The sequence below is a fragment of the Dromiciops gliroides genome, chromosome 3 (assembly GCF_019393635.1).
Source record: "Dromiciops gliroides isolate mDroGli1 chromosome 3, mDroGli1.pri, whole genome shotgun sequence".
In the NCBI taxonomy this organism is placed as follows: Eukaryota; Metazoa; Chordata; class Mammalia; order Microbiotheria; family Microbiotheriidae; genus Dromiciops; species Dromiciops gliroides.
Window position 1 is genome coordinate 618,787,729 of NC_057863.1, and position 26,301 is coordinate 618,814,029.

General features: G+C 40.8%; 1 protein-coding gene across 9 annotated transcripts in view; it reads left to right on the forward strand.

The window, feature by feature from the left end:
• ZBTB17 (zinc finger and BTB domain containing 17) overlaps nucleotides 1–26,301 on the forward strand; it is a 55,706-nt gene that overhangs the window by 16,611 nt on the left and 12,794 nt on the right. For 2 of the 9 annotated variants that reach the window (XM_043997977.1, XM_043997984.1), the window contains exons 2-3: nucleotides 1,274–1,390; nucleotides 19,303–19,446. The exons of 5 other annotated variants lie outside the window; for them this stretch is intronic. The gene's annotated coding sequence lies outside the window, so the exon portion shown is untranslated. The remainder of the gene's footprint in view (nucleotides 1–1,273; nucleotides 1,391–19,302; nucleotides 19,447–26,301) is intronic. 2 more of the 9 variants (XM_043997980.1, XM_043997979.1) reach the window with 2 other exon arrangements.

The following is a 26,301-nucleotide window of genomic DNA, read 5'->3' on the forward strand; positions in this document are numbered from 1 at the left end:
GAATTTGTGCCAACACCAATTTTCTTTGATGCTTTGCTTGTAGGTATTGTAAGGGCTAAAATTCTAGCTATACTGTCTAAAATATCTAATGAGTGGTTGCCAATAAATTATGAGCTTTAGTAAGAGTTAGACTTTTAAGCATTTATTTAAGAGAATAAGAATTTGGTGAAGAGAAAGAGAAGGGCCTAGATTCATCTATCTATTAAAGGGAGAGAGCATTCCTAGCTCCGCTCTCCCCCAGAGTCCACACGAAAGAGAGTGAGCCAGCACGCCAGCCTCCCCCTTCTTCCTCCCACAAGTCAACGTCACTTCCTGATGCCCAAGAAAAACTGCATGGTCCTGCCCTCAGAGGCCCTCTCCTCATGTTGGAGCTTTCCTACAGTAAGTCTCCAGCAGGTGGCGTCATTCCAATTGTTACAGTATTTTGGAGTCATTCTTTTCTTCTGGCTTTATGTCTTGAGTATTCCTGTCACCATAATAGCTTCTTATGGTAGACTTTTTTTTTCCTTTGCTAATTTTTCCAGCTTACTTCTTGTCTTTAAATTTTGTGTTAGGCCCAGGATCCATACACTTGGAGGGAAAGTCAGAGATGCTCCTACTGCTGCTTTCTTGGGGTTATTGAGTATTGCGTTATTTCAGGGTCTTGGGGGGACAGTTCAGGCTGGAGACCTGCGAGTTCCTGATGCTTCCAGAGTTGTCTAATCACTGCCCCCTGGTTGGAGCCCTGCAAGGTCCTGACCTGGCTTTGAGCAGCAGGAGATTGCTAGGAAGCTCTGCTGGTTCTGAGGGACAGAGATAATGGAACTGAGAACTCGCTCTGCTTCTGGGACCTGAGCCACATGATTGCTGTGTACTCCTGAACTTGTTCCTCTCTCCATACAAGGCCCAAGACCTTGTTCCCCTGCTGTTACCTTGGCACCCCTTCCGTGGGCACACATATCCTCTTCTATCTGCGCTCTTCCTGCCCCACATGCCCCAGGACAGATGGAGGATTTCATCTTGCCCTGGTGCCCAGCCTCTCCCTTGCACTGGGTACTCTGTGCACGGTCCTGGATAGACCCTTGACCCCAGTGTCCAAAGACTTCTCTGTCTCCCTATGCCAGCCTGTGCTGGGAAAATGATCCTGTGACATGTTCTTGTGTTTTCTATCAGACTGCAGTCTGGTGCATTTTCTAGATCTGTTTAGAGGGGTTTTGGCGGGAGGAGGAAGCTGCTGTACTTTTCCTCCCTAGTTTGCTATTGTGGCTCTACCCTCAACCCATTTATTTTACAGGTGAAGAAGCTGAGGTCCAGAGAGATGAAATGGGTTGCCCAGGGCCACAGTGATGGTTAGCAGAAGAGCTGAGATTCGAACCCAGGTCTTTTAAATCTAGATCAAGTATTCTTTCTGGTATGTCACACCAGAAGGTATCCTCCCCTTGGAAGGTGAAGTTACACGCTCAGCCCGGTACCTGACTCCTTTGTATATCCATGTTGCTGAGTTTCAACAAAGCAAGAACCATGTCCCCACTTCCCCACACACACATGGCACTCTCCCAGTTTGGCTGGATCCTCTTCAGAGTGGGACATCCTCAGATACTTTCTAACCTCAGCGTCCTATGTTGGAGAAAGACCCTCATTCCATGCTGGTTAATGAGTCGCCTTCTGCTTTGGCCTCTGGACCACCAACCTATGCCTAACCCAACTGGGATACTCTCTTTTCTTCCCAGAGTGCACTATTAGACCAAGAATGGGTTTCTAAAATAATTTTTATTTAGACAGTATAAAATCAGATTTATTTAGATAAGGAAACAGTGAAACAAAATTCAAAGGACAGACATGTACTGTGATCTAAGCACAGGAATTGTATCCCCAAATATCCCTTATCAGGCCAGTGATAGCTGCCATGAGTTTCTGGGATAAAGAGACAGCAGAGTGCAGTGGAAAGAATGCTGGATTTGAAACTTGAGGACCCAGGTTCCAATCCTAGTTCTGCCACTTACGACCTTGGTGACTTTGGACAGGTCCATTGTTATTTCTTTATTTGTGGGATGACGGATTAGGACCAGGTCATCTCTAAGTCCCTTCTAGCTCTGGATTATTATTTGGGGGGGGGGTGAGGCAGTTGGGGTTAAGTGACTTGCCCAGGGTCACACAGCTATTAAGTGTCAAGTGTCTGAGGCCAGATTTGAACTCAGATACTCCTGACTCGAGGGCTGGTGCTCTATCTACTGGGCCACCTAGCGGCCCTGAGTTCTAGATTTTTGATCCAACAGCCTCCTCTCCCAACTTAGCCATTCGCTGTGCTGGCCTTGTGGTCCTGCTGCCTAACTTGAGAAAACCCAGCCTCTTCCCAGTGGCAAGCCCAATGCTGAGTCTGCTTTTGGAGCTAGCACCTTCCTCATTCCCCCGCTCAGCTGACAGGCTAGCACGTACTTCATCATTTCCCCATACTTTGCAGGCTTCCCCCACACTGACTCTGTATGAGCTCCTACCTCCTGTCCTCTGCCCGTTGGTCACAGTCTTAAAGTAGTAGGTTTGTTTTATCCGACTGTAGCTAAGACCAGAGTCTTAGGAGAGTGCCTTGGATCACCGAGAAGTTAATCGGCCCGCCTGGGGTCACAATCTGTGTGTTTCAGAGGCTGTCCTTGAGCTCAGGTCTTCTAACTCCACAGACATGAAGCCACCATGCCTTTGTGCAAGAGTGTGAACCATTCTCACCAGGCCTAAGGAAGAGTCATTGCATAATCTTGGGCAAGTAACAGCCTCCTCTATGGGCCTCAGTTTCCTCATCTTTTTTTTCCCCTTCAAGAAAGACTAGACCAGGTCAGTCAGTAAGTACCTGCTATGTGCCAGGCACTGTGGTTAGAAGCTAAACCCTGGAAATACAGAGAAGGTGACCTCTGCCAGCCCTCTCACATCCAAAGCTCTGATTCATTGAGCTTCACATCAAGTAGCAGTTTGAGATTCCAAACAGTCCCAGACTCCTGTGACATTGAACCAGTTTTGCCACTAGTCATTTGTCTATAGAGCACCCGTCTGTTTTGAATGAGTGCCAGGCAGTAAAGGTGACTCATTTTGTTTAATTTGATTCCTGGTGCATACCTTACAGGGCTAGTAGATTGACTGCAAGATTTGTTTAACTGGCAAAAATATCCATTCTCACAAGACTGAACCAGTCTCCACCACCATTCCTTCTGTTCAGGAACATTAATTCTAAGTTCTGTGAAGCATCAGGGTGCTCCTAACAAGTGAAAACCAGGTGGTCATTTGACCTGCCTTCCCCATCCCCTCTTCCAGAAAGACCCAGTGGAAATGGAGTGGAAGTATTCCTGTCTCAGGTTTGAAGTTGGGTGCAAAGCATTTCGGGCAGGCAAGTAATATTATCTGTGGAAAGTGTCTCTTTCCTCTTTGGCACACTGGTGACATTTCCCCTAATGGGCTCCCCCTCGTGTCATTTTTGAGAATCCTGCTTGCATTTTTAATGCTTGCTAATAACCTGGGTAATATTTCATGTCTGAAAGTAGTCATTCTGTCTATAAAATGGAAAGGCACAGTATGAAGCCACTTAGTACTGTGGGTGGGTACTCTAGCTTTCACCTGGGGACAGTCATCAGCACTTAATAGAGCAATTGTTCAATATAAAGTGCCTCCCTGACAGGAGATCATTCTCTATGGCTCTTGCCTAGTCCTAGCTTCCTTCCACCCTCTTTTCTCTAGCTCTACTGGCTTCTGAATTAGTCTAGGTTGCTTTTTCCCCATTCAGGAGGGATGGAACCATTGTGATGACAACATCTTGGCTTTGTCAAGTCAGTTTATTCCTTGAATGCACCAAGATAAGTAGATTAGTAAAGATCTGTAGGGGGGAAATGGAACTAAGTCTTATATCAGAGATTTTATAATTCGGTAATATATTTTAATTCCTCATCAATCCTCATTTCTTTGATGAAAAGAAGACAGAATTTACAGCTTCAGACAGGTGCATGTGTAGGTCACATTCTTGGATTTAGAAGCATCTAAAACCAAAAGTGTTAAGTGTCTTTCAGAAAAAACTCTTTCTTAAAGAAATTTGCAGTTGTATTGAGACTCAAGGCCACAATGAATGTGAAATATGTTTTGTAAGTGTAGCAACCCTTGTATTCCTTCCTCCAGAGCTTTCTGACTGCCTGGATGATCACACGAAAGGACTAGAATTGTTCTGCTTAGCCCAAGAGGGAAAAACTAGGACCAATTGAAGAAAGTAGATTTTGGCTTTATATAAGGCAAAACATTCTTTTTCCTTAATTTTCCTTTTTATTGGTCAATCAGTAAACATTTATTAAGTGCTTACTATTTGCCAAACTCTCCTAAGTGCTGATACAAAGAAAGGGATAAGACAATTTTTGCCCTCAAGGAATTTACAGTCTAATGGGGGGAAACCACCTGAAAAGGGGCAGGGGGAGCTGAATACCCAGCTTGGGGGCTTGGTGAAATCCTGCAGCCTGGGCAGGAAATGATCTCAGGAGGTATGAGTTGCAAGGTTGATTTCATCTTGCAGGAAGATGAGTTTGAAGATCATAAAGTCTTGGCAGACAGCTAGCTAATGGAAAATGATAACGCTGAATGCCCTGGCACCTTCCATTTAAGGAGAACCTGGGAGATGTTCTCCATTGTCCACCCCCCACTTTTTCAAATGAGAGGGTGAGAGGGGCCTCAGAGGCAGGGAGGGCTTAGGGGTGTATAATTTAAAATTCTAAAGGTGGGTCCTAAATCTGTTCCCCCAGTTTTGGGGGAAACTGACTAAAATCACTGATAAAACAAGTTTAGGTTTCTGAGGGTTTATTGAAAGATAATAAAAGAAGAGAAAGATTGAGAACAGAATTCCTACAACCTGGCAATACTATCTTTCCTCAACCATCCTGTTTGTCATTTCTTATAGCACAATAGTGTTCCATCACAATCCATTACAACTTGTTCAGCCATTCCCCAATTGATAGGCATCCCCTCAATTTATAATTCTTTGCCACCACAAAAAGAGCTGCTATAAATGTTTTTGTACATATACATCCATTTCCTTTTTTTTTTTTTTCTTTTAAATCTTTTTGGGACACAGACCTTACTAGGTATTGCAGGGTCAAAGGGTATGCAGTTTTATAGCCCTTCAGGCATAGTTTGAAATTGCTTTCCAGAATGATTCAGTTCACAATTCCACCCACAGTGCATTAGTGGGGAAAAAAAAACAAAAAACTGTATCAGTGTCCCAATTTTTGCATATCCCCTCCAACATTTGTCATTTTCCTTTTCTGTTATATTAGCCAATCTGATAGGTATGAAGTGGTACCTCAGAATTGTTTTAATTTGCATTTCTCCAATCAAATAGTAATTTAGAACAATTTTTCGCGTGAGTATAGATAACTTTGATTTTGTTTTCGAAAACTGCTTATTCATATCCTTTGACCATTTATCAATTGGGGAATGACTCATTCTTACAAATTTGACTTGGTTCACTATATATTTCAGAGATGAGGCCTTTATCTGTGAACCTTTCTATAAAATTTCCCCCCCAGTTTTCTGCTTTCCTTCTAATCTTGCCTGCATTGGGGTTTTTTGGCTCAACGACTTAAATTTAATGTAATCAAAATTATCCATTTTATATCCTGTAATGCTTTCTATCTTATTTTGTCATAAATTCTTCCTTTATCCATAGATCTAACACACAAAACTGCCCATGCTCCTCTGATTTACTTATATCACCCTTTATGTTTAAATCATGTACCCATTTTGACCTTATCTTGGTATATCTTGGTGTGAGATGTTGGTCTATGCAAAGTTTCTGCCAACTGATTTCCAGTTTTTCCAACAATTTTTATCAAAAAGTGGGTTCTTATCCTAAAAGTTTGGATCTTTGGGTTACTAGATTACTATGGTAATTTTTTTGTTTGTTTGTTTTTAGTGAGGCAATTGGGGTTAAGTGACTTGCCCAGGGTCACACAGCTAGCAAGTGTTAAGTGTCTGAGGTTGGATTTGAACCCAGGTACTCCTGACTCCAGGGCCAGTGCTCTATCCACTGTGCCACCTAGCTGCCCCAACTATGGTAATTTACTACTGTGTGTTGTGTGCCTTATTTGTTCCACTGATCCACTATTCTGTTTCTTAGCCAGTACCACATTGTTTTGATTTAATCTGTTTGCGATACTATTTGAGATCTGGTACTACTCAGCTACCTTCCATCAAAATTTTTTTCTCATTGATTTCCTTGATATTCTTGTTTCTTTTCTTTTCTTTTTTTGTGAGGCAATAGGGGTTAAGTGACTTGCCTAGGGTCACACAGCTAGTAAGTGTTAAGTGTCTGAGGCCGGATTTGAACTCAGATCCTCCTGACTCCAGGTGCTCTATCCACTGCGCCACCTAGCTGCCCCTCCTTGATATTCTTGACCTTTTTTTTCTTTCAGATGAATTTTGGGTTTTTTTGTAGCTTTAGAAAATAATTTTTGATGGTTTGATTAGTATAGCGCTGAATAAGTAAATTAATTTAGGTAGAATTTTCATTTTTATTATATTGACTCAGTCTACCCATGAGCAGTGAGTATTTCTCCAGTTGTTTAGATCTGATTTTATTTGTGTGAAGTGTTTTGTAATTGTGTTCATATAGTTCCTAGGTTTGTCTTGGTAGGTCGACTTCCAAGTATTTCATACTGTCTGCAGTTATTTTAGATGAAATTTCTCTATCTCTTGCTGCTGGACTTTGTTGGTAATATATAGAAATGCTGACTTCTTTGGGTTTATTTTATATCCTGCAACTTTACTCAAGTTGTTTTGTTGTTTTTTTAAGTGAGGCAGTTGGGGTTAAGTGACTTGCCCAGGGTCACACAGCTAGTAAGTGTTAAGTGTCTGAGGCCGGATTTGAACTCAGGTCCTCCTGACTCCAGGGCTGGTGTTTTATCCACTGCGCCATCTAGCTGCCCCGTTAATTACTTCTATAAGTTTCTTTAGTTGATTCTCTAGGAGTCTCAAAGTATACCATCCTATCATCTGCAAAGAGTGATAGTTTTGTTTTCTCATTGCTTATTCTAATTCCTTCAATTTCTTTTTCTTCTCATTGCTATAAGGAGCATTTGAATAGTGGTAATAATGGGTATCTTTGCTTCATCTCTAATCTTAATGGGAAGACTTCTACCTTATTCTCATTACAAATAATGCTTGCTGATGATTTTGGATAGCTACTACTAATCACTTTAAGGAAAATTTCATTTATTCCTATGCTTTCTAATAGTTTTTGTTTTGGTTTGGTTTTTTGCGGGGCGATGGGGGTTAAGTGACTTGCCCAGCGTCACACAGCTAGTAAGTGTCAAGTGTCTGAGGCCGGATTTGAATCCAGGGCCGGTGCTTTATCTACTGCATCACCTAGCCGCCCCCTCTAATGTTTTTAATAGGAATGAGTGTCAAAAACTTTTTCTGCATCTCTTGGGATAATCATATGATTTTTGTGTTTTTTTTGTTATTGATATGGTCAGTTATGCTGATAGTTTTCCTAATATTGAACCAGTCCTGCACTTAAGGTATAAATCCCACCTGGTCATAGTGTGTGATCTTTGCAGTATATTGCTATATACCACTGTATATTGCTATAATCTCCTTGTTAGTATTTAATTTTAATTTTTTTTGCATTAATACTCACTAAGGAAGTTGGTCTTTAGTTTTCTTTGGTTTTGTTCTTCCTGGTTTAGGTATCAACACCATATTTGTGTCATAAGGAATTTGGTAGGACTTCATCTTTCCCTGTTTTTCTAAATAGTTTATATTGTAATTGTTCTTTAAGTGTTTGATAGAATTCACTTCTGGTCTGAGGATTTTTTCTTAAAAAGCTCATTTATGACTTGTTCAATATCTTTTTCTAAGATAGGGCTGTTTAAGTATTATATTTCCTTTTCTATTAATCTGGGAAATTTATATTTTTGTAAATATTTGTCCATTTCACTTAGATTGTTAGATTTAGTGGCATGGAATCGGGTAAAATATCTCCTAATAATTGCTTTGATTGAAGATGACTTCATTGGTAATTAATTCACCCTTTTCATTTTTGATACTGATAATTTTGTTTTCTTTTTTTAAATCAAATTAACTAATGGTTTAGTCTTGTTATTTTGTAAAACCAGCTCCTAGTTTTATTTGTTAGTTTAATGATTTTCTTTCAGTTTTACTAATTTCTCCTTTGATTTTCATGATTTCCAATTTGGTGTTTAATTGGGGATTTTTAATTTGTTCTTTTTCTAGTTTTTTTTTTTTAGTTGCATGCATAACTAATCAAGCTGTTCTTTCTGTAATTTATTGATGTAAGCATTTCGAGATACAATCCCCACATCCCCAACTACTGCTTTGGCTTTATCCCATAAATTTTGGTATATTGTCTCATTGTTGTCATTCCCTTTAATGAAGTTATTGTTTTTATTTGTTCTTTGACCCACTCATTCTTTAGGATTAGATTATTTAATTTATAATTAATTTTAATCTATTCTTCCAAGGGCCTTTATTGAATATAATTTGATTGCATTTTGATCCCAAAAGGTTGCATTTAACATTTCTGCTTTTCTGTATTTGTTTGTGAGGGTTTATGCCCTAATACATGGTCAGTTTTTGTGAAGATTCTATGGATAGCTGAAAAAAAAAGTATACTCCTTTCTATTCCCATTCAGTTTTCTCTAGTGATCTATCATATTTAACTTTTCTAAAATTCTATTAATTTCCTAAACTTCTTTGTTGCTTATTTTTTGGTGAGATTTATTTAGTTCTTAGAGGGAAAGTTGAGGTCCCCCACTAGTATAGGTTTACTGTTTATTTCCTCCCGTAACTTATTTAAATTTTCTTTTAAGCATTTGGATGCTATACCATTTGGTACATATATATTTAGTGTTGATATATTTCATTATCTGTAGTCCCTTTTAAGCATAACGTAGTTTCCCCGCTTATCTCTTTTAGTTAGATCTGTTTTTGCCTTTGCTTTGTCTGAGATCATAATTACTACCCCAGGCTTTTTTTTTTTTAACTTCAGCCAAAACATAATAGATTCTGCTCCAGCCCCTTATTGTTACTCTGTGTGTGTCTCTCTGTTCCAAATGTGTTTCTTGTGAACAACATATTATTGGATTCTGGTTTTTAATCCATTCTGCTATCCACTTAAATTTTTTTGTTTGTTTTTGTTTTTGTTTTTTTGCAGGCAATAGGGGTTAAATGACTTGTCCAGGGTCACACAGCTAGTAAGTGTCAAGTGTCTGAGGCTGGATTTGAACTCAGGTACTCCTGACTCCAGGGCCAATGCTTTAACCACTGCGCCATCTAGCTGCCCCCTCCACTTAAATTTTATAGGTGAATTCATCCCATTCACATTTACAGTGATGATTAACAGCTTTTTATTTCCTTCCATCCTATCTCTCCCCCCCCACCACCTCCCCAGCCCCATTTATCCTTTTCTCTCTCTCTTTAACCTGTCTCTCCTCAAAAGTCTGTTTTGCTTCTGATCAGTGCCTTCCTTAACCCACCCTCCCTTCTGTCAGCCCCTCTTCCCTTCCTTCTCTTATCCCCTTCCCTGCCTAATTCCCTGTAGGGTAAGATAGGTTTCTATACCCAACTGAGTGTGTATGTTATTCCCTCTTTGAGCCAGTTCTGATGAGAGTAAGGTTCAAGTGTTACCCACCACCCTTCATTTTCCTTCTCTGTAAAGTTCTTACTTTTGTACCTCTTTTATGTGAGATAATTTTCTCCATTCTTTCTCTTCTCCTCTCAGCAGAATCCTCTTTCTCACCCCTTAATTTCATTTTTTAAAATAATCATCCCATGATAGTCAACTCACACCTGTGCTCTCTGTCTATGTATACTGCTTCTAATTGCCTGGATAGTGATAAAATTCTTAGGAGTTACAAATATCTTCCTTTGTAGGAATGTAAACAGTTTAACCTTATTGAATCTCTTATGATTTATCTTTCCTGTTTACTTTTTTATGCTTCTTTTGAGTCTTGTATTTGAAAGTCATATTTTCTATATGACTTAAAAGTCTTTTCTATGCTTAAAAGTCCTCTATTTCATTAAATATCCAAACACACACTGGGTAGGTGATTCTTAGTTGTAATCTTAGCTTCTTTGCTCTCCAGAATATCATATTTCAAGCCCTTCAATCCTTTAATATAAGAACCTGCTGTGGCTCCATGGCTGCTTGCAGTGTTTTTTCTTTGATGTAGGAGTTCTAGAATTTGGCATATACCTGGGAATTTTCCTTTTAGGATCTCTTTCAGGAGGTGATTAGTATATTCTTTCAGTTCCTATTTTACTCTCAGGTTCTAGGTTATCAGGGCAGTTTTCCTTGATAAGATCTTGAAATATGATGCCTAGGTGCTTTTTTTATCATGACTTTTAGGTAATCTGGTAATTTTTAAATGAATTCTTCTTGATCTGTTTTCCAGGTTAGTTGTTTTTCCAATGAGATAAGGAAAGAAGGGAGGGAGGAAAGGAGGAAGGATTTATTAATCTAATCCAATCAATATTTATTAAGCACATACTACATGCCAGATACTGTGCTGAGGGCTGAGGATGCACTCAATAAAGACAGCCCCTGCCCCCAAGGAGCTTACATTGTAATGGGGAAGACAACACACAAAAGGAGGCAGGGAAGCCAGCCAGTTCCAGGTGGCCACTTGGAGCTGACACCAAGCAGAGCAGAAAGGCAAAGTGGAGTGAGCAGAGTCCAGTTTCTGTAAAGGGAGTCACTGGGGGGAGTTTGGTACTCCACCTTCCAGCCCTCCTTTCCTAGGGGAGAGAAGAAGCTAAGGGAAATGGTGTCAATCAAGGCTTGAGTCAGCAGAATTGTGGTGAGTTTGAAACTGCTGAGCTCATCTTGTTCTATGGAGTTGAAACTAGGCAGAGCAGCAGATGCAAAATGGAATGAATATTAAGTTACTACTGTGTACTGGACACTGAGATGAATACAGTTTATGTTGTTTATCTAGATTTTAGCAAAAATTTTGATAAAGTACCTCATGCTATTTTTTTCTTTTTCTTTTTTTCTGGGGCAATGAACGTTAAGTGACTTGCCCAGGGTCACACAGCTAGTAGGTGCCAAGTGTCTGAGGCTGGATTTGAACTCAGGTCTTCCTGAATCCAGAGCCGGTGCTTTATCCACTGCACCACCTAGCTGTCCTCCTGCTATTCTTATAGAGAAGATGAATAGCTATAGGTCAGATGATAATAAAATCACATAGATGAACTATATCAGTATTCACAGTAGCTCTTTCTGTGGTAGCAAAGAACTGGAAACAAAGTAGGTGCCCATCCATTGGGGAAAGACTAAACAAATTGTAGGTTTTTTAAGGAAATATTAGTATATCATAAGAAATGTGAAGAAGTGGGGGGGGGAAGCTAGGTGGCGCAGTGGATAAAGCACTGGCCCTGGATTCAGGAGGACCTGAGTTCAAATCCGGCCTCAGACACTTGACACTTACTAGCTGTGTGACCCTGGGCAAGTCACTTAACCCTTACTGCCCCGCCAAAAAAAAAAAAAGAAAAGAAAAGAAAAGAAAAAACGAAATGTGAAGAAGAAACCTGGAAAGGCTTTTCTGAACTGATGGGAAGTAAACAGAGCCAGGAAAAGAATACTGACAGTGAATACAATGATTTAAACAGAACAATAAAGTGAAATGGCCAAGTTTGGCCCCTGTAGAAGAACCAAGAAAGGTACTTCTCCATGCTGTGCCACCTGCCCTGCTCACATTACAGAGGCGAGGGAACGTGGATCTGCAGTATTGCATATGTTGGCAGGCAGAATTGCTATGTTCATTTTTGTTTTATATAATCTCTGTTACAAGAGATGGTGCATGATACATTGTAAGATGACCCCGTACAAGAGTAAGGGATAGAGGAAAGGGGGCAGCTAGGTGGCGCAGTGGATAGAGCACTGGCCCTGGAGTCAGAAGGATCTGAGTTCAAATCCGGCCTCAGACACTTAACACTTATTAGCTGTGTGACCCTGGGCACGTCACTTAACCCCAATTGTCTCACTTTTTAAAAAAAGGGGGCGGGGATAGAGGAAAGACATATTTAGAAATGAATATGGTATAAAAACAAAATACCCCCACTGGGCCTAGCCTCTGTAGTGATGCAGTTTGAGTCTGTCCTGTGGCATGGCGCACAGTACCAGTTTTCCAGTAGGAAATGGATTTCCTTCTAGGGGAGCCTGGAAACGGGTTAGGAAAGCATGTTGGTTTTCAGATAAGAGTTCCAGGTCTGGACCAGTGATTCTGGCCAGAACCACAAAGTTGGAAGGGGTCAGAATATCCATCTAGTGCAATGCAGGCCTAAGTAGGCATCCCTTCCGCTGCCTCCCCAACAGCTGGTCATGCAGCCCTTGCTCAAAGGCCTCTGAGGAGAGGGGACCTGATGCCTCTTGAAGCAGTTGCTTCTCCTCTCGGGCAACTTCTTTCTCCATGCCATTCCCTGGAAAGGCTTCTCCTTCATCTCTTCCACCTGTTAAAGTCCATTCTATCTTTTAATGCCCAATTCCCATATTCCCCTCTCCATGAAATCTTCCTTGAGAAGTACCATCTCACTGCTTTGACCTCTTATATCACTTCCCCTCTTTTTAATCCACTTGTATTCTGCCTTGTAGTACATGCTTGTGTCCGTCTTGCTCTCTCCCCCCCCCCCCCCCCCCCCCCACGGTAAGGCCATGGAGATCAGAGGCCGTGCCCTTTTTTCTCTCCATATCTTCTTCAGGCCCAAACAGAGCCATGTCCGGAGGAGTGTTTAGTCAGAAAGAAGCTCTAGATAAGCCACTCTCTGGTATTCTTATGTAAGGCACAATGCTGGCTTGGCTGAGGGAACCCTTTGTCTACCCATGCCCCAGATGCCACCTGGGGCATCCACTCCCCGAAGGCAGGAATCTGCCCAGACTCCGATCTTGGTGAGGTGCCAAGCCTGGTACAATTCCTTTTCATGGAGAACCAGCAGCAGGAGGAGTTCTGTAATACAAACAGAGCTCACTTAAAATAGGTATTTTGGAGCAGGCCGAGGGGGCAGAAAGGAGGCTGCCAAGTTATGGCGAACAGCACAGAGCTCCGAGGGCCTTCTTGGAGCAGTCACCTCTAGCAGGTGTTCTCCAGCATTTAGGGAACATATTGCTTCTAGAAATTCCTAGGGGGAGGAAACGAGGCCAATTTTAGCTTGTGTTCTATCTCTGGCGCTGCTGCTGAAGGTGAGGAGTTCTTTGAATAATGTCACCCAAGATAGAAACCCATTGTCTTATTTCTGCTCTCTCCAGCACCTCTGACGTTTACTGAAATGTGCGGGCCTGATGTTGCACTTAACTCTTGGCTACAAGTCCCAGAATGGGTCATTGGTCAGCTTTCTCTTTTCCCTGGGACCAGCACAGAAGAAAGCTTGGGGGGTGGGGGGTTGTCATGAGATTGTTCAGGAGCATATTTTTAAACTGATGCTCATCTGTTTATTTAAGCACAGCGCTCCTTTTTGCTGGAGCTGATGGCATGCCCTTTTATGAGTGTGTGCATTGAAGCAGTTTGGGTAAAGGACCTTGCCTACCAAGCTACTGAGAGTCACAGGGCCATAGCTTGGCAGAGCTGAGAGGGGCCTCAGAACACAGAATGTCACAGTTGGGAGGGCCCTTAGAACACAGAATGTCAGAGCTGGGAGGGCCCTTAGAACACAGAATGTCAGAGCTGGGAAAGCCTTTAGAACATAAAACATCACAGCTGGGAGGGCCCTTAGAACACAGGATGTCAGAGCTGGGAAAGCCTTTAGAACATAAAACATCACAGCTGGGAGGGCCCTTAGAACACAGGATGTCAGAACTGGGAGGAACCTCGGAACACACAATATCAGAGCTGAGAGCTCTGGACCTTAGAAAAGGGAATGTTATCGTGAAGAACCTAAAAAGTTATTTTATTCCACCCTGCAGACTTCCAGTGCCCCAATTGTGGCATTGTGAGGAAAGCCAAAGCCTAATTAACAACTGCTCATTGGTGTTGCCTCCTGTATTTTCATCCACTCAATGATGCCTCCCCCAAAGCATCTCTCTGCTCATTCTGTCCCCCATGTTTCTGTTGGCAATAGTTACTTAGAAACGTTTTATGCCCACTTCTGTTCCCACAAGAGCCGCCCCTTGGGAACCTTGCTTTTTCCAGCGTCCTTCCCCCAGATTCCCCAGTGGCCTCTGGAAGTTGGCTGCTTGGTTGTCAGGCTTGCCCCCAACATGCTTTCTCGGCTAGGCTGACATGGCCAGAGCCTAGGAAGCTCGTAGTGGAGAGAGGAAGGACTCAGTGGGCAGTAGTGTTTGCACAGAGCAATACTTTCCTGCCCTTTCCGTGGGAACACTGGGGTGTTTGTCAAACAGGGCTGCTCAGCACAGGTCAGAGCCTGGGCAAATTCAGCATCCCACCTCTGAGGTTGGCAGGCTCAGGGTCACTGTCGGCTGTAAGTCTTTTCACACATTTGTCCTTTCTAGTGACTTAGGTATTTTCCAGGCCTGAGGGCTCTGACTCAAAGAGGTTTCTGGCCAAGGGGCGTTCAGGGGCCTCTTCTCCACTTCAGTATATTTACTTGCTTCTGAGACAGGCATGGAAAACCTCCAGAGCTGCAGAGGTTGTTTAGAGCTTGGCAAAGACCCACCTCCATTTTCAAACTGTCTCTTGGCAAAGGAGGGAGCAGGCAGGCCTGGCTTTGGGTCCCATGCACCATGTTGCTGGTGCTACCAGAAGAGAAGGATTTGACCTGTGTGTGTGTCCTGGGCTGCGTAGTTTTCTCATGGTCAGCCTATTACCACTGAGATAGGTGGCACTGCCAGCCCCCTCCCCATTGTGGGCACCACGTGTTGCCTTTCTGTGCTTGCCAGCTGCTTCTGGGGTGGTCCCTGAACACAGAAGATATTACAAGTCGGGGGGAGTCTCAGAGGCTGTGAATTTTGTTAGACTTGGGTTCATTCACCTCTGCATGCTTCATAATAAAGTTATGCTAAGACGTGAAGTGTTGGAATATGCATTGGAGCTCCTTATACCTGTCTTTCATAGATTGTGTACTTACCTTATAGTAGAGCTGGTTTTAGAAATGACTTTTGCGGGGCAGCTAGCTGGCTCAATGGATAAAGCACCGGCCCTGGATTCAGGAGGACCTAAGTTCAAATCCGGCCTCAGACACTTGACACTTACTAGCTGTGTGACCCTGGACAAGTCACTTAACCCTCATTGCCCTGCAAAAAAAAAGAAAGAAAGAAAGGAAAAAAGAAATGACTTGGGGGGGGGGGTGTTCTATATTCATCTTTGTTTGCTTCTTGACTTCCTTTAAGCCTCACCTAGTTTCTTCCATTTTCCAGGAGTGGTCACCTAAAGCCACAAATAGAAAATGAGTCCTTTTCTCTATTTATAAATCTCCCTATTTACTGAGCAAATCTTCTTGTTCCCTTCATCCTGGAATTAAGAGGAGGACATTTCTTGGATCCTCATTACCTAGGAGAAATTGATCTCCCAATGTCAGTTTGTGGTTTTAGGGAGAAAGCTCTTAATGAAGCTTAGAGTTACTAATAGAACTTTGCCTCACACTGCTCTCTACTTCTCCTCCTTGGTTTGGCTCCAGAAGGAGTTGTCCTGCACGTTCTTAGCACGAAACCACCTCAAAAGCTTCTCTCAGCAGGGGGAAGGGCAGCTCATGGTGGACTTTGATCACCCCGGGCTCCTTGGTGGACCAGACTCTCTCCCCTGCCTTACACTTCAGAGCAATAACCACAGGCATTTATGAACATAACTGGTTTATCCCAGAAGCATAGTTTGTGTTTGAGAGCTTATTTGTAGATGTCCGGAGCCAGGAAAGTTTTCCTGGGTCATACAGGCAACCTCTTTCCTAGTGAGTAAAGGAGTTATTAGAGGAAAGGGAAAGAGAGGGACTATTTTCCTAGGTCATTGCCTTCTATGTAGCCCCCTAGGACCGTGTGCCAATGAAGCAATGAAGTTCATTTTTCAGTGGCGTGAAAGCTGGTCAGTGCCGCCATTCTCCCCTCCCTTGCCCTCAACATTTGTCACTTGCTAGAGAAGTCTTGAGAACTTCTCACTCGTGAGTGCCTCCCATGATAATGGAAGCCGCCTTTGGGGGCAGCATGGGACTGGAAATAAAGTCAGCGCCCATCAGCTGGAGAATGGCTGAAGAAATTGAGGTACATGAATGTGAAGGAAGATCCAGGTGTCACAAAAACAGTGAATATAAAGAATTCAGAGAAACAAGGGAAGACTTAGAGTGAAATCAGTAGAACCAAGAAAATAATTGACAACTGTGATGCAAATGGAAAGAACTACAGTAACAGAAAATGAATCTGCACGGAACATTGCACGTGTTGTTAGACTTGGTTGATGTGTTTGGTTTTGCTGAACTGCTTTTTCTCTCCTTTTTTCTTTATTATAAAGGAGGGCCTTTTTAAGAGGAGGAAGGGAAAGATGTATTTCGGAATGAAAGTAATGTGAAAACAAAAGATAAATTTTTTTTTTTTCCGGGGTAACGGGGGTTAAGTGACTTGACCAGGGTCACACAGCTAGTAAGTGTCAAGTGTCTGAGGCCAGATTTGAACTCAGGTACTCCTGAATCCTGGGCCAGTGCTTTATCCACTGCACCACCTAACTGCCTCAAAATTATTATTTTTTTTTTAAAGCGGCATGGCATAGGGGAAAGGACATTAGATTTTAAGTCAGATTATAAGATTGTACATTGAGAGGAAGAAAGGACTGAGCATTTATATAGGCAAAGGGAAGGGAATAAGCATTTATATAGTACCCACTGTGTGCCAGGGATTGTGCTGAGTGCTTTACAGACATCTCATTTGGTCCTCACAGCAGCCTTGGGAAGGTAGGTTATATTATTATCTTCCATTTTGCAGATGAGAAAACTGAGGCAAATCGAGGTTAAGTGATTTGCCCAGCGTTGCACAGCTAGTATCTGAGGCAAGACTTGAACTCAGGGCTTCCTGACTCCAGATCTGGCACTCTCTGCACTCTGCCACCTAGCTATTTAGACTCGCTGATCCCCCAAGGAATGAGTGAAGTTGAGTCTGTTAGGTACATGAAAAATCATCCAGTAAGAGTTAAAGAAAGGGGGGCAGCTAGGTGGCGCAGTGGATAAAGCACCAGCCCTGGATTCAGGAGTACCTGAGTTCAAATCCGACCTCAGACACTTGACACTTACTAGCTGTGTGACCCTGGGCAAGTCACTTAACCCCCATTGCCCTGCCCCCAAAAAAACAAAAAACACACAGTTAAAGAAAGAATAAAAGAAGACATTACCAAAAGGAAAGAAAATTATTGCTTTTCCCAGGCAGTAAGATGGATTAATTAAAACAAAAACTTGGATAAAGTTGTAAGATACAAAATAATTCCAGATGAAAGCATCATCATTTCCGTATATGGACAAAACAGAGCAGGAAGAGATAGGTAAAGAAATCCCATTTAACTACAAAATGTATAAATATTTGGAAGTCTTTCTACCAAGACACACAAAGGGATAATATGAATGCAATTACAAAACATTCTGTGGAAATAAAAACATATCTGATTGTTCATGACTGAGCTGATATAATGACAGTATTGCCTAAATTGATTTACTTTGTGCCATACCAAACATATTACCAAAGAATTGCTATATAGAGCTAGAGAAAATCATGGGATTCACCTTGATAAGTAAGAGATCAAGAAATCTTAAGGAGATGATAAAAAATGGATAGGAAGGGAGACTAGCAATATAAGATATCAAACTATACCACAAAAACCATCAGTTCAGTAAGCCCAACGACCCCAGTTATTGGGGGAAGAACTTACTATTTGGCTTTTAAAAAAAAAAAAGACATGGGGAAACTGGAAAGGAATCTAGCAGAAATTAGATTTAAACCAGCATTTCATACCATATACCAAGATGGATATTATCATTGAAAGAATTTTCATGACTAAAGGCTGGAGGATCACAGAGGATAAAAAAGATAATTCTGATTATATAAATTTTAAATACATTTGTATAAGCAAAAGCAATGCAGCTGAAATTAGAAGTGAAGCTATTAATCACTCACACATACACACACACACACCCTCGCACCCCCACCCCCACTGGGAATCTTTGAAGAAAAAGGTCTGATTTCCATGATATATAAGAACCATTCTTCAACTGATAGTCAAGAAATATTAACAGTTTTTGAATGAATAAATTCGTGTTATAAACAGCCATGTGGGGGAAAAATGTTCTGTCACTAAAAGAGAAATGGGAATGAAAGCAACTCCAAAGTTCTACCTCATACCTATCAGTTGATGAAAGGGCTACAAGAAAATGGACACATGCATGTACTGTGCTGCTGTGGATTGTTTTAGCCATTTTCTAAAGAAATTTGGAAATATGACCCCGAAGTCACCAACCTGTGCATATCCTTTTACCTAGTAACACTGTTAGTAGGCCTGTCCCCAGAAGAGATCAAAGAGGAAAAAGACCAATCCATATAAAAATATTTCTAGCAGCTCTTTTTGTGGTAGCAAAGAATTGGAAACTAAAGGGGTGTCCATCAGTTGGGGAATTACTGAACAAGTTATGGTATGAATGTAATAGAATGTCATTGTGCTATAAGAAGTTATGAAATGGATAGTTTCAAGGAAACCTGGGGAGATTTGTCTGAACTGATGCAAAGGGAAGCCCGCAGAACCAGGAGAATAATTTATACACTAACAACACTGTAAAGATAAACAACTTTGAAAAACTTGAGAACTGTGATCAATGCAATGATCAACCATGATTTCAGAGGGCTGCTAAAGAACCGTCTGCCCGCTCATCACAGAGAGGTGATAGATTTCGTTTGCATAATGAAGTATGCATCTTTTTACTTGACTATATTTATTAAAAAGTGTTTTGTTTCTCTCTCTTTTTGTGTGAGGTAACAAGAATGGAAGGGAGAGAAAATAAATTCTTAATGATTTAATAAACAAAATGAATTACATAATTTTAAAATTGGGAGGGAGGGGGAGGAAAGAAGAATAGTGTTGGCTGGCACTCCCTGTTCAAGAATTTTGTCAGTAACAGTAGAGAGACCATTAAGCACTGATTTGGTTACAGGCATTGGGCTGGGCCCTGGGGATAGGAAGGCAAAAATCAAACAGACTGCCCTAAAGGAGTCTGCATTCTGTTAGGAAGACATGTATGACAACAACAGTAATAGCTAGTGTTTATAAAGCGCCTACTAATTGCCAGGCACTGTGCTAAACATTGTATGAATATGATTTCATTTGATCTTCACAACCCTGGGATAGAGGTGCTATTATTATCCCCGTTTTACAGAGGAGGAAACTGAGGCAGACAGAGGTGAAGTGACTTGTCCAGGGTCACACAGCTAGTAAGTGCCTGAGGTCGGATCTGAACTCACGTCTTCCCGAAGCCAAGCTCGGCACCCTACCCACTGTACCACGAGCTGCCTCTACACATGTAAGTATATACAAAATCATTTATCAAGGGTGTACTAGCAGCTATGGGGGGTAAAATCAAGATACTAGGAAAGGATTTGTGCAAAAACCAATGGATTTTGAGCTGAATTTTGAAGAAAATGTGAGATTCTAAGAGGTGGAGGTGAAGAAGGAATGCATGTCAGACTTGAGAAACAGCCACCAGAAACACCCAGAACTTCACAGGAATCTAAATCCAAGGAAGGAATTGGTAAAAACCCATTGATTCAAATGTCTTTAATGTCCTGAATTTAGGGAACAAACAAGATGAATGTGTGGTTCCAACACAAGGAGACAAATTTGTCCTAGAACCATCTAGATTTGTGGGATGGGACCCACGGCTAGAATGTGGTATGGATGGATACACTTCATTCAAAAGAAGCAGGATAGGTTATAGAAGGGGAAGGGTGATGGGGCTGGCTGTAAGGAAATCCAGAAGGGAAACTTGATGGGGAAAGCATTGGGGTAAAAATGAAGACTGCTCCACAGAGATGAGATGAGCATTTGGGAAACACAAGCCTAGCACGTGTCGTGACATCATCATCAGGGAATATTTCGTTTATCCAGACCTCTGCCTATGTCTACGCCTATAGAAAAGCACTTATTCATTTATTGACTTGCATTAATGATCCTTGCCTTAAGTCATCCTTCCTAAAGTGGAGAAATCAACATGGGAAATCCATTCCGGATCTGCTTCCCTCTGAGAGGGAGGAATGGATTGCTGTGGTGGAAGTGACCCCTCCTAGAGTTTGTGCTAGAGAATGAGAAATATATACACCTTAATAGACAGGCTAAATTTGGGGAGAGCAAATTTCAAAGGTTTCAGAGGAAGGGCATAGAGATTTCATGGACTAAAAATTTCCAGGGTAAGTCAGCCCACGATCAATGAGGAGACTCAGATTTGAAATTCTGAAAACACAAAGGGAAACAATTCCAAAGAGGAAGAAAAATGGGAGTTTTCTGGAGAGCTCAGTGACCGTCCCAGAGTCCATCACAACTGGAGAGTCTCTTCTGTCTCCCCAGAGGCCTTATGAAGAGGGACATCCCCTTTGCTTAGAGGGCTAGTTACAGTGGCTCCTGATGCAGAGATCCTGAAACTGACTATAAGCAGGACAAAAAAAGGATCAAAGGTCCTTCCAGCCCCTCTCGCTGTCTATTGTAGTCACCAGCTACCTACCTTGCTCCCCCTGATGGCACTGTTCATCCCACCTTTCTATCAGAATAGTGATTCCAGTGACTGCTGAGTCAAGGACAGCTTGAAACTAGCCCACTGAAGGTTGGGGCAAAGCCTTAGGCCTTCATTAGCCACTCCTGATAGTCTTTTCTTAGCAGAAATTCCATCAGAGTCCAGCACTTCTCTGCAGAGGCTTAGGAGTTCCGCCATCACAAGAAAATGAAGGGAGGGAGGTCAGAGCCTTGAAATGATCAAAGGGAAACTAGCAAAATGAAGAGATGGATGAGTGTAGGGCAAAAGTATCTGATCAGTATAAAACTCCAGAAGATGGTAATTCTTCAGTGACTCCAGAAAAGAACAGACGATAGCTCCAATGATTCTGAAAGTGGCCAAAAGGACGAATTAGCTGAAGTACAGAAACCAGGACCCCTTGTCCCAGGAATGGAGATGGGAGAGATGGGAAGAGGCTGAGGAATGGAGCAACAGAACTAAAAATTTCTGTGATATAAGTACTATTAGAACAAAGTTTAAAATGCAAAAAAAAATTAGGAAAATGAGTGAGATATCAAAAATAACTGACCTAGAAAACAAAGAATGGGAACCTAATCTAAGAATCATCAGGCTTCCCACAAGACCATTAAAAAAAAATCAGCTGGATACCATAGTTCAAGGATTCATCAAAGAAAATTACCCAGAAGTATTGGAACCAGGAGGCAAAGTGCAAATTGACAAGACTCCACAGATGATCTGTGGAAATAGTGAAGGAAGCAGGGAAGGAGGAGAAGGAAGGGAAGAGAGGAAATATTTTAACAGGATTTGACAGAGAGGGCAAAATAAACAATCATTACACCCATGAACGTGAATGGAATGAACTTATCTATTTGTGGTCTGCAAGAAACACTTTGAACAGCTAAAATGAGGGGCTGGAGAATTTTTTTTTTTAAACAAAAAGCTTTTCAGATAAATGAAAATTAGTACTTCCCCCACAAAAGACCATTAAGAGGCCTATAATTAGCTAATCTGATTTTTTTTCTTTTTTTTTTTTAAGTGAGGCAATTGGGGTTAAGTGACTTGCCCAGGGTCACACAGCTAGTAAGTGTTAAGTGTCTGAGGCCGGATTTGAACTCGGGTCCTCCTGACTCCAGGGCCGGTGCTCTATCCACTGCGCCACCTAGCTGCCCCCAAATTTGTTATATCTTAAAAAAGATAAAATAGCCACCTTAATCTCAGAGAAGGCAGCAAATGTTAAAGCAAGATATGGTTGAAAGACAACCAGGGCAGGTACAGTTAGTCAGCAAATATTTATTAAGGGTCTGCTCCGTGCCAGGCACTGTGCTGAAATCTGGGGATAGAAATTAAAAAAAAAAAAATAGTCCCTATCCTCAAAGAGCTTACAATCTAATGGAGGAAGACAGCTCACAAAAGGTCACAGAAAAGAAGGAGGGCTTGGAGTTCATGGCTCCACCCTCCAATCTGAGGGACTTTGGAAACTGGTGAGGTGTGAGTACCAAGATATGAAGCTATGTTGATTTTAATCGCAAGTATACTGAATGATATAGCATCTAAGGCCTTACAAGATCTAAGTTAATTGAATTACAGGAAGACATGAATAGTCTGTTGGTAATTGTCAGGGATGTCAGTGTGTGTCTTTCTCAAACAGACAAAAGTAACAAAGAAATATAGAAACTAAGTTAAGGGTCCAAACGAAATAGTCGGAAATTATTTTAGATGCAGTTTACCTTTGGCAATTGCTGCATAGGAATCTTAAGGAGGATATTTTTTAAGCACAGCATGTTTACCGAAGTTAACTTTGTGCTATGGCACAAAGATGTCACAAGTACAGAAAGGCAGAAATATTAAATGAATCTTTTCCAGTCTATCACACAATAAAAATTGGGATCAGTACAGAGAATATAAACTAAAGTAGAATAGCTGTCTAAAGAAAAATTGCACACCATAACTGCCCACCTGAAAACATGTTCCAAACCATTAACTAAAAGAAGAAGTTACATTATGATGACTCTGAGGTTTTACTTTATAGTGTTCAAACTGGCAAAGATGAAGAAAATTGGGAAGTCAGTGTTAGGCCTTGGGAAGACTGGCACAATGAGACACTATCAGGAGAGCTGTGGAGTCATCAGCTATTCTGATTTGGCATCTTGCAGTAAAAGTGACCAGACTCTCCAAACCCAGTTCCTTTGATTATGAGACTTATCTCCCAAGAAGGTAAAAAGTGGAAAGAAAGGCTCAATATATGCACTTTTATGGAAGCAAAGAACTGGAAAGAAAGTAGGGATAGGGGAAATGGCCAAACGAATTGTGGTATGTAACTTATGGAATAGTGTTGTGCATTAAAAATGTCAAATATAAGAAACTGAGAAAAACCAGGAAGATAGGAAGTGGTGCAGAGTGAAATAAACTGAACCAGAACAGTGGCATCCATCCACAGTGACAACAGTTGGGCCTGACTTGTAACTGGAAGACCAAGGATGACACTCGAGAATCAGGAGGGGTTGCAGGGGGAAGAATCAGAAGGTGAACCTATTTCTTGCCTCTCAGTAGGGAGCCCAGGATCTACTAGGACATAATGTCTTGTCTACACTGCTACATAAAGTCATGGTATTGGTTGCTTTTTGCTTAGCTGCTTTTTGCTGTTTGGGGTTGAGCTCTTTTGTTTGCTTTGTTATATGGATAGTTTAATTTCTAGGGAGTATATTTAGAAATTATGATGTAAAAACAAAAGATACTGATAAAATATTCATAGTAAAATAAAACTTTTAGAAAATCAAAAACATGTAGAAATTTTAAAACAAAAAGCTTTTCAGATAAATGAAAATTAGCACTTCCCCCACAAAAGACCATTAAGAGGCCTATAATTAGCTAATCTGATTTTTTTTTCTTTTCTTTTTTTTTAGTGAGGCAATTGGGGTTAAGTGACTTGACCAGGGTCACACAGCTAGTAAGTGTTAAGTGTCTGAGGCCGGATTTGAACTCAGGTACTCCTCCTGACTCCAGGGCCAGTGCTCTATCCACTGTGCCACCTAGCTGCCCCGCTAATCTGATTTTTTAAAAAAATTTAAATCAAGACCAAGAACAGAGGATTTACCAAATCTCATAGTTCTAAATATATAATCCTTAAAGAAAAGAATTAGGAACTACTATGCTCAGTTATATACCAACAAAATTTAAAATACATAAAGGAAATGAATATTTATAAAAATATGAACCCTCCATATTAACGATACAGGCTAAGTAAGCCATAAATGAACTCCCAAACAATAAAAAAAATCTAGATCAGTTTATAATTCAATTCCATCAGTCATTTAAAGAAAAGTTCACCCCTCTGTTAATTAAATTATTCACAAAATTAGAGAAAGAACATGCCTTACCAAACTCATCCCATGAGATGTATATGGTCCTAAGGCCCAAGCTAGTGAGATAAAGTAAAAAATAGACACTATAGGCCAGCATCAGTAATGGTGATTGACTTAAATATATTTAATCAGATACTAGCAAAGAAACTTTAACAATATATTCAAAAAATTATTTACTGGGACCAGATTGGATTTTAATACTAGAAATTCATGGATGGTTCAATATTAGAAAAACTATAAACATAAATAAATCATGTTATTAGTAAAAACCAAAAATCATAAATCAATAGATGCAAGAAAAAACCCTTAAAATGTAACACTTATTCATTTCAATAATAAAAACCTAAAAAATAGAGAGGTAGCTCAATGGAACAGAATATACAAGGAACAAAGAACAATGAAATTCCATTTAGTGTTCACTAAACTAGAAAACTTAAAATACTTTTAAAAGTCCCTATTTGATTAAAAAAAACTACTAGAAAAACTGTAAACCTTGAAGAAATTAACCATATACTGCCACTTTATGCCATGTTCTATAATAAATTCTAAACTGATATGTGAATTTAATATTCAAGATCATACTATTAAAAAATTGGAAGAGAAGCAAATCATTATCCCCTTTAAAGCTGTGGATACAAGATGATAACTAAACAAGGAAAAGAGGCACGGATAAAATGGATAACTTGGATTATATGAAATTTTAAAACTTCTATATAAACAAAATTAATGTACCTAGGAGAAGGAGGGAAATGGTCAAATGGGGAGGAAAAAAACAGCTTTGCATATTGGATTTCTCTAAGACGGGATTGATATTCAAGGTATTCAACAATTAACAGATATATGTCGGGTGTTCTAAAACTCTTGGTGGACTTTTAAGGTGTTAAGGCATAAAATTGCACTGAGACTTTTGGAGTGTGTGTGTGTGTGTGTGTGTGTGTGTGTGTGTGTGTGTGTGTGTGTGTGTAAGAGAGAGCAAAAACTATTCCTTAGATCAGTAAACAAGTGGTCAGAGGATAGAAACAAATAATTTCAGAAGAATCACAAACTTAACAACGGTATGAAAGAATACTCCAAATCACTAATAATAAGAGGAATGCAAACCCAAACAGCTTTCATCTTACATTCTGAAAATTGGCAAAGATGGGAAGTGGGAGGGGGTTTTAGGAAGATAGGCAATTTGGTGAGGCAATTGGGGTTAAGTGACTTGCCCAGGGTCACACAGCTAATAAGTGTCAAATGTCTGAGGCTGGATTTGAACTCAGGTACTCCTGACTCCAGGGCCGGTGCCCTATCCACTGCACCACCTAGCTGCCCCAGAAACTCATAATTCTGCAAAATGAAATCAACCCCGCCTAAGTTGCTTGACTTCATCATGCCCTGGACTTTAACCTCCTTTTCCCCCACCTTTTTAGCTTCTTTTTATGTATTAGCCCCCTCCCCCAATTAGATTGTGAGCCCCTTGAGGGTAGGGACAATCTTTTGCCTTTTTCTGTATCCCCAGCACTTAGCACAGTGCCTGGCATGTAGTAGCTGCTTAATCAATGTTTATTGACTGACTTCGAGAGTAGTCACTAAACTCTAGAGAAAAGAGTTTCAAGGAGAAGAGAATGATTGGCAGTGTCAAAGGCACCACAGAGGTCAGAAAGGATGAAGATTGAGAAAAGGTCATTAGACTTGGCAGTTAAGAGTTCATTAGTAACTTTGGAGAAAGCAGTTTGGGTTGAATATTGAGGTTCAAACCAGATTGTAGAGAGCTAAGAAATGTGAAAGGAGACAGCTTGTACAGGTGGCCAGTAAAGGAAAGGGAGCAGTGATAGGCAATAGTAAGGATTGATGGGTCAAATGAAGGTTTTTTGAGGCTGAGGGACACGTGGGCAGGTTTTTGGGTAGTGGAGAAGTGGCCAGTATAATTAATTAATGAAGAAGTAAAGATGATAGAAGGGTTTTGATTCTGCCTTCAGATTTTTACCGTTGTATGACTGGGTAAAATCTGGGTTAAAACACTCAGCCTCAGTTTACTCATCTATAAAATAAAGATATAATCACTTCTGCCCCAGGGAGATTGTGAGTTTATAATAAGATAATGTGTGTAAAACATTCAGTTTTACTAACAAAACCCAGGAGGATGAGCCAGAAATATTCATTCCCTTCAGAATAATTACAAACATATAAAATATTTGTTTGATAATCTCCTAATAAAAGATTTGCATAAATACAAGTTAAGCCTCTCTTCAGCAGAGATTCTTAAGCTTTTTGGAATTATGAACCCCTTTCAACAGTCTGGTAAATG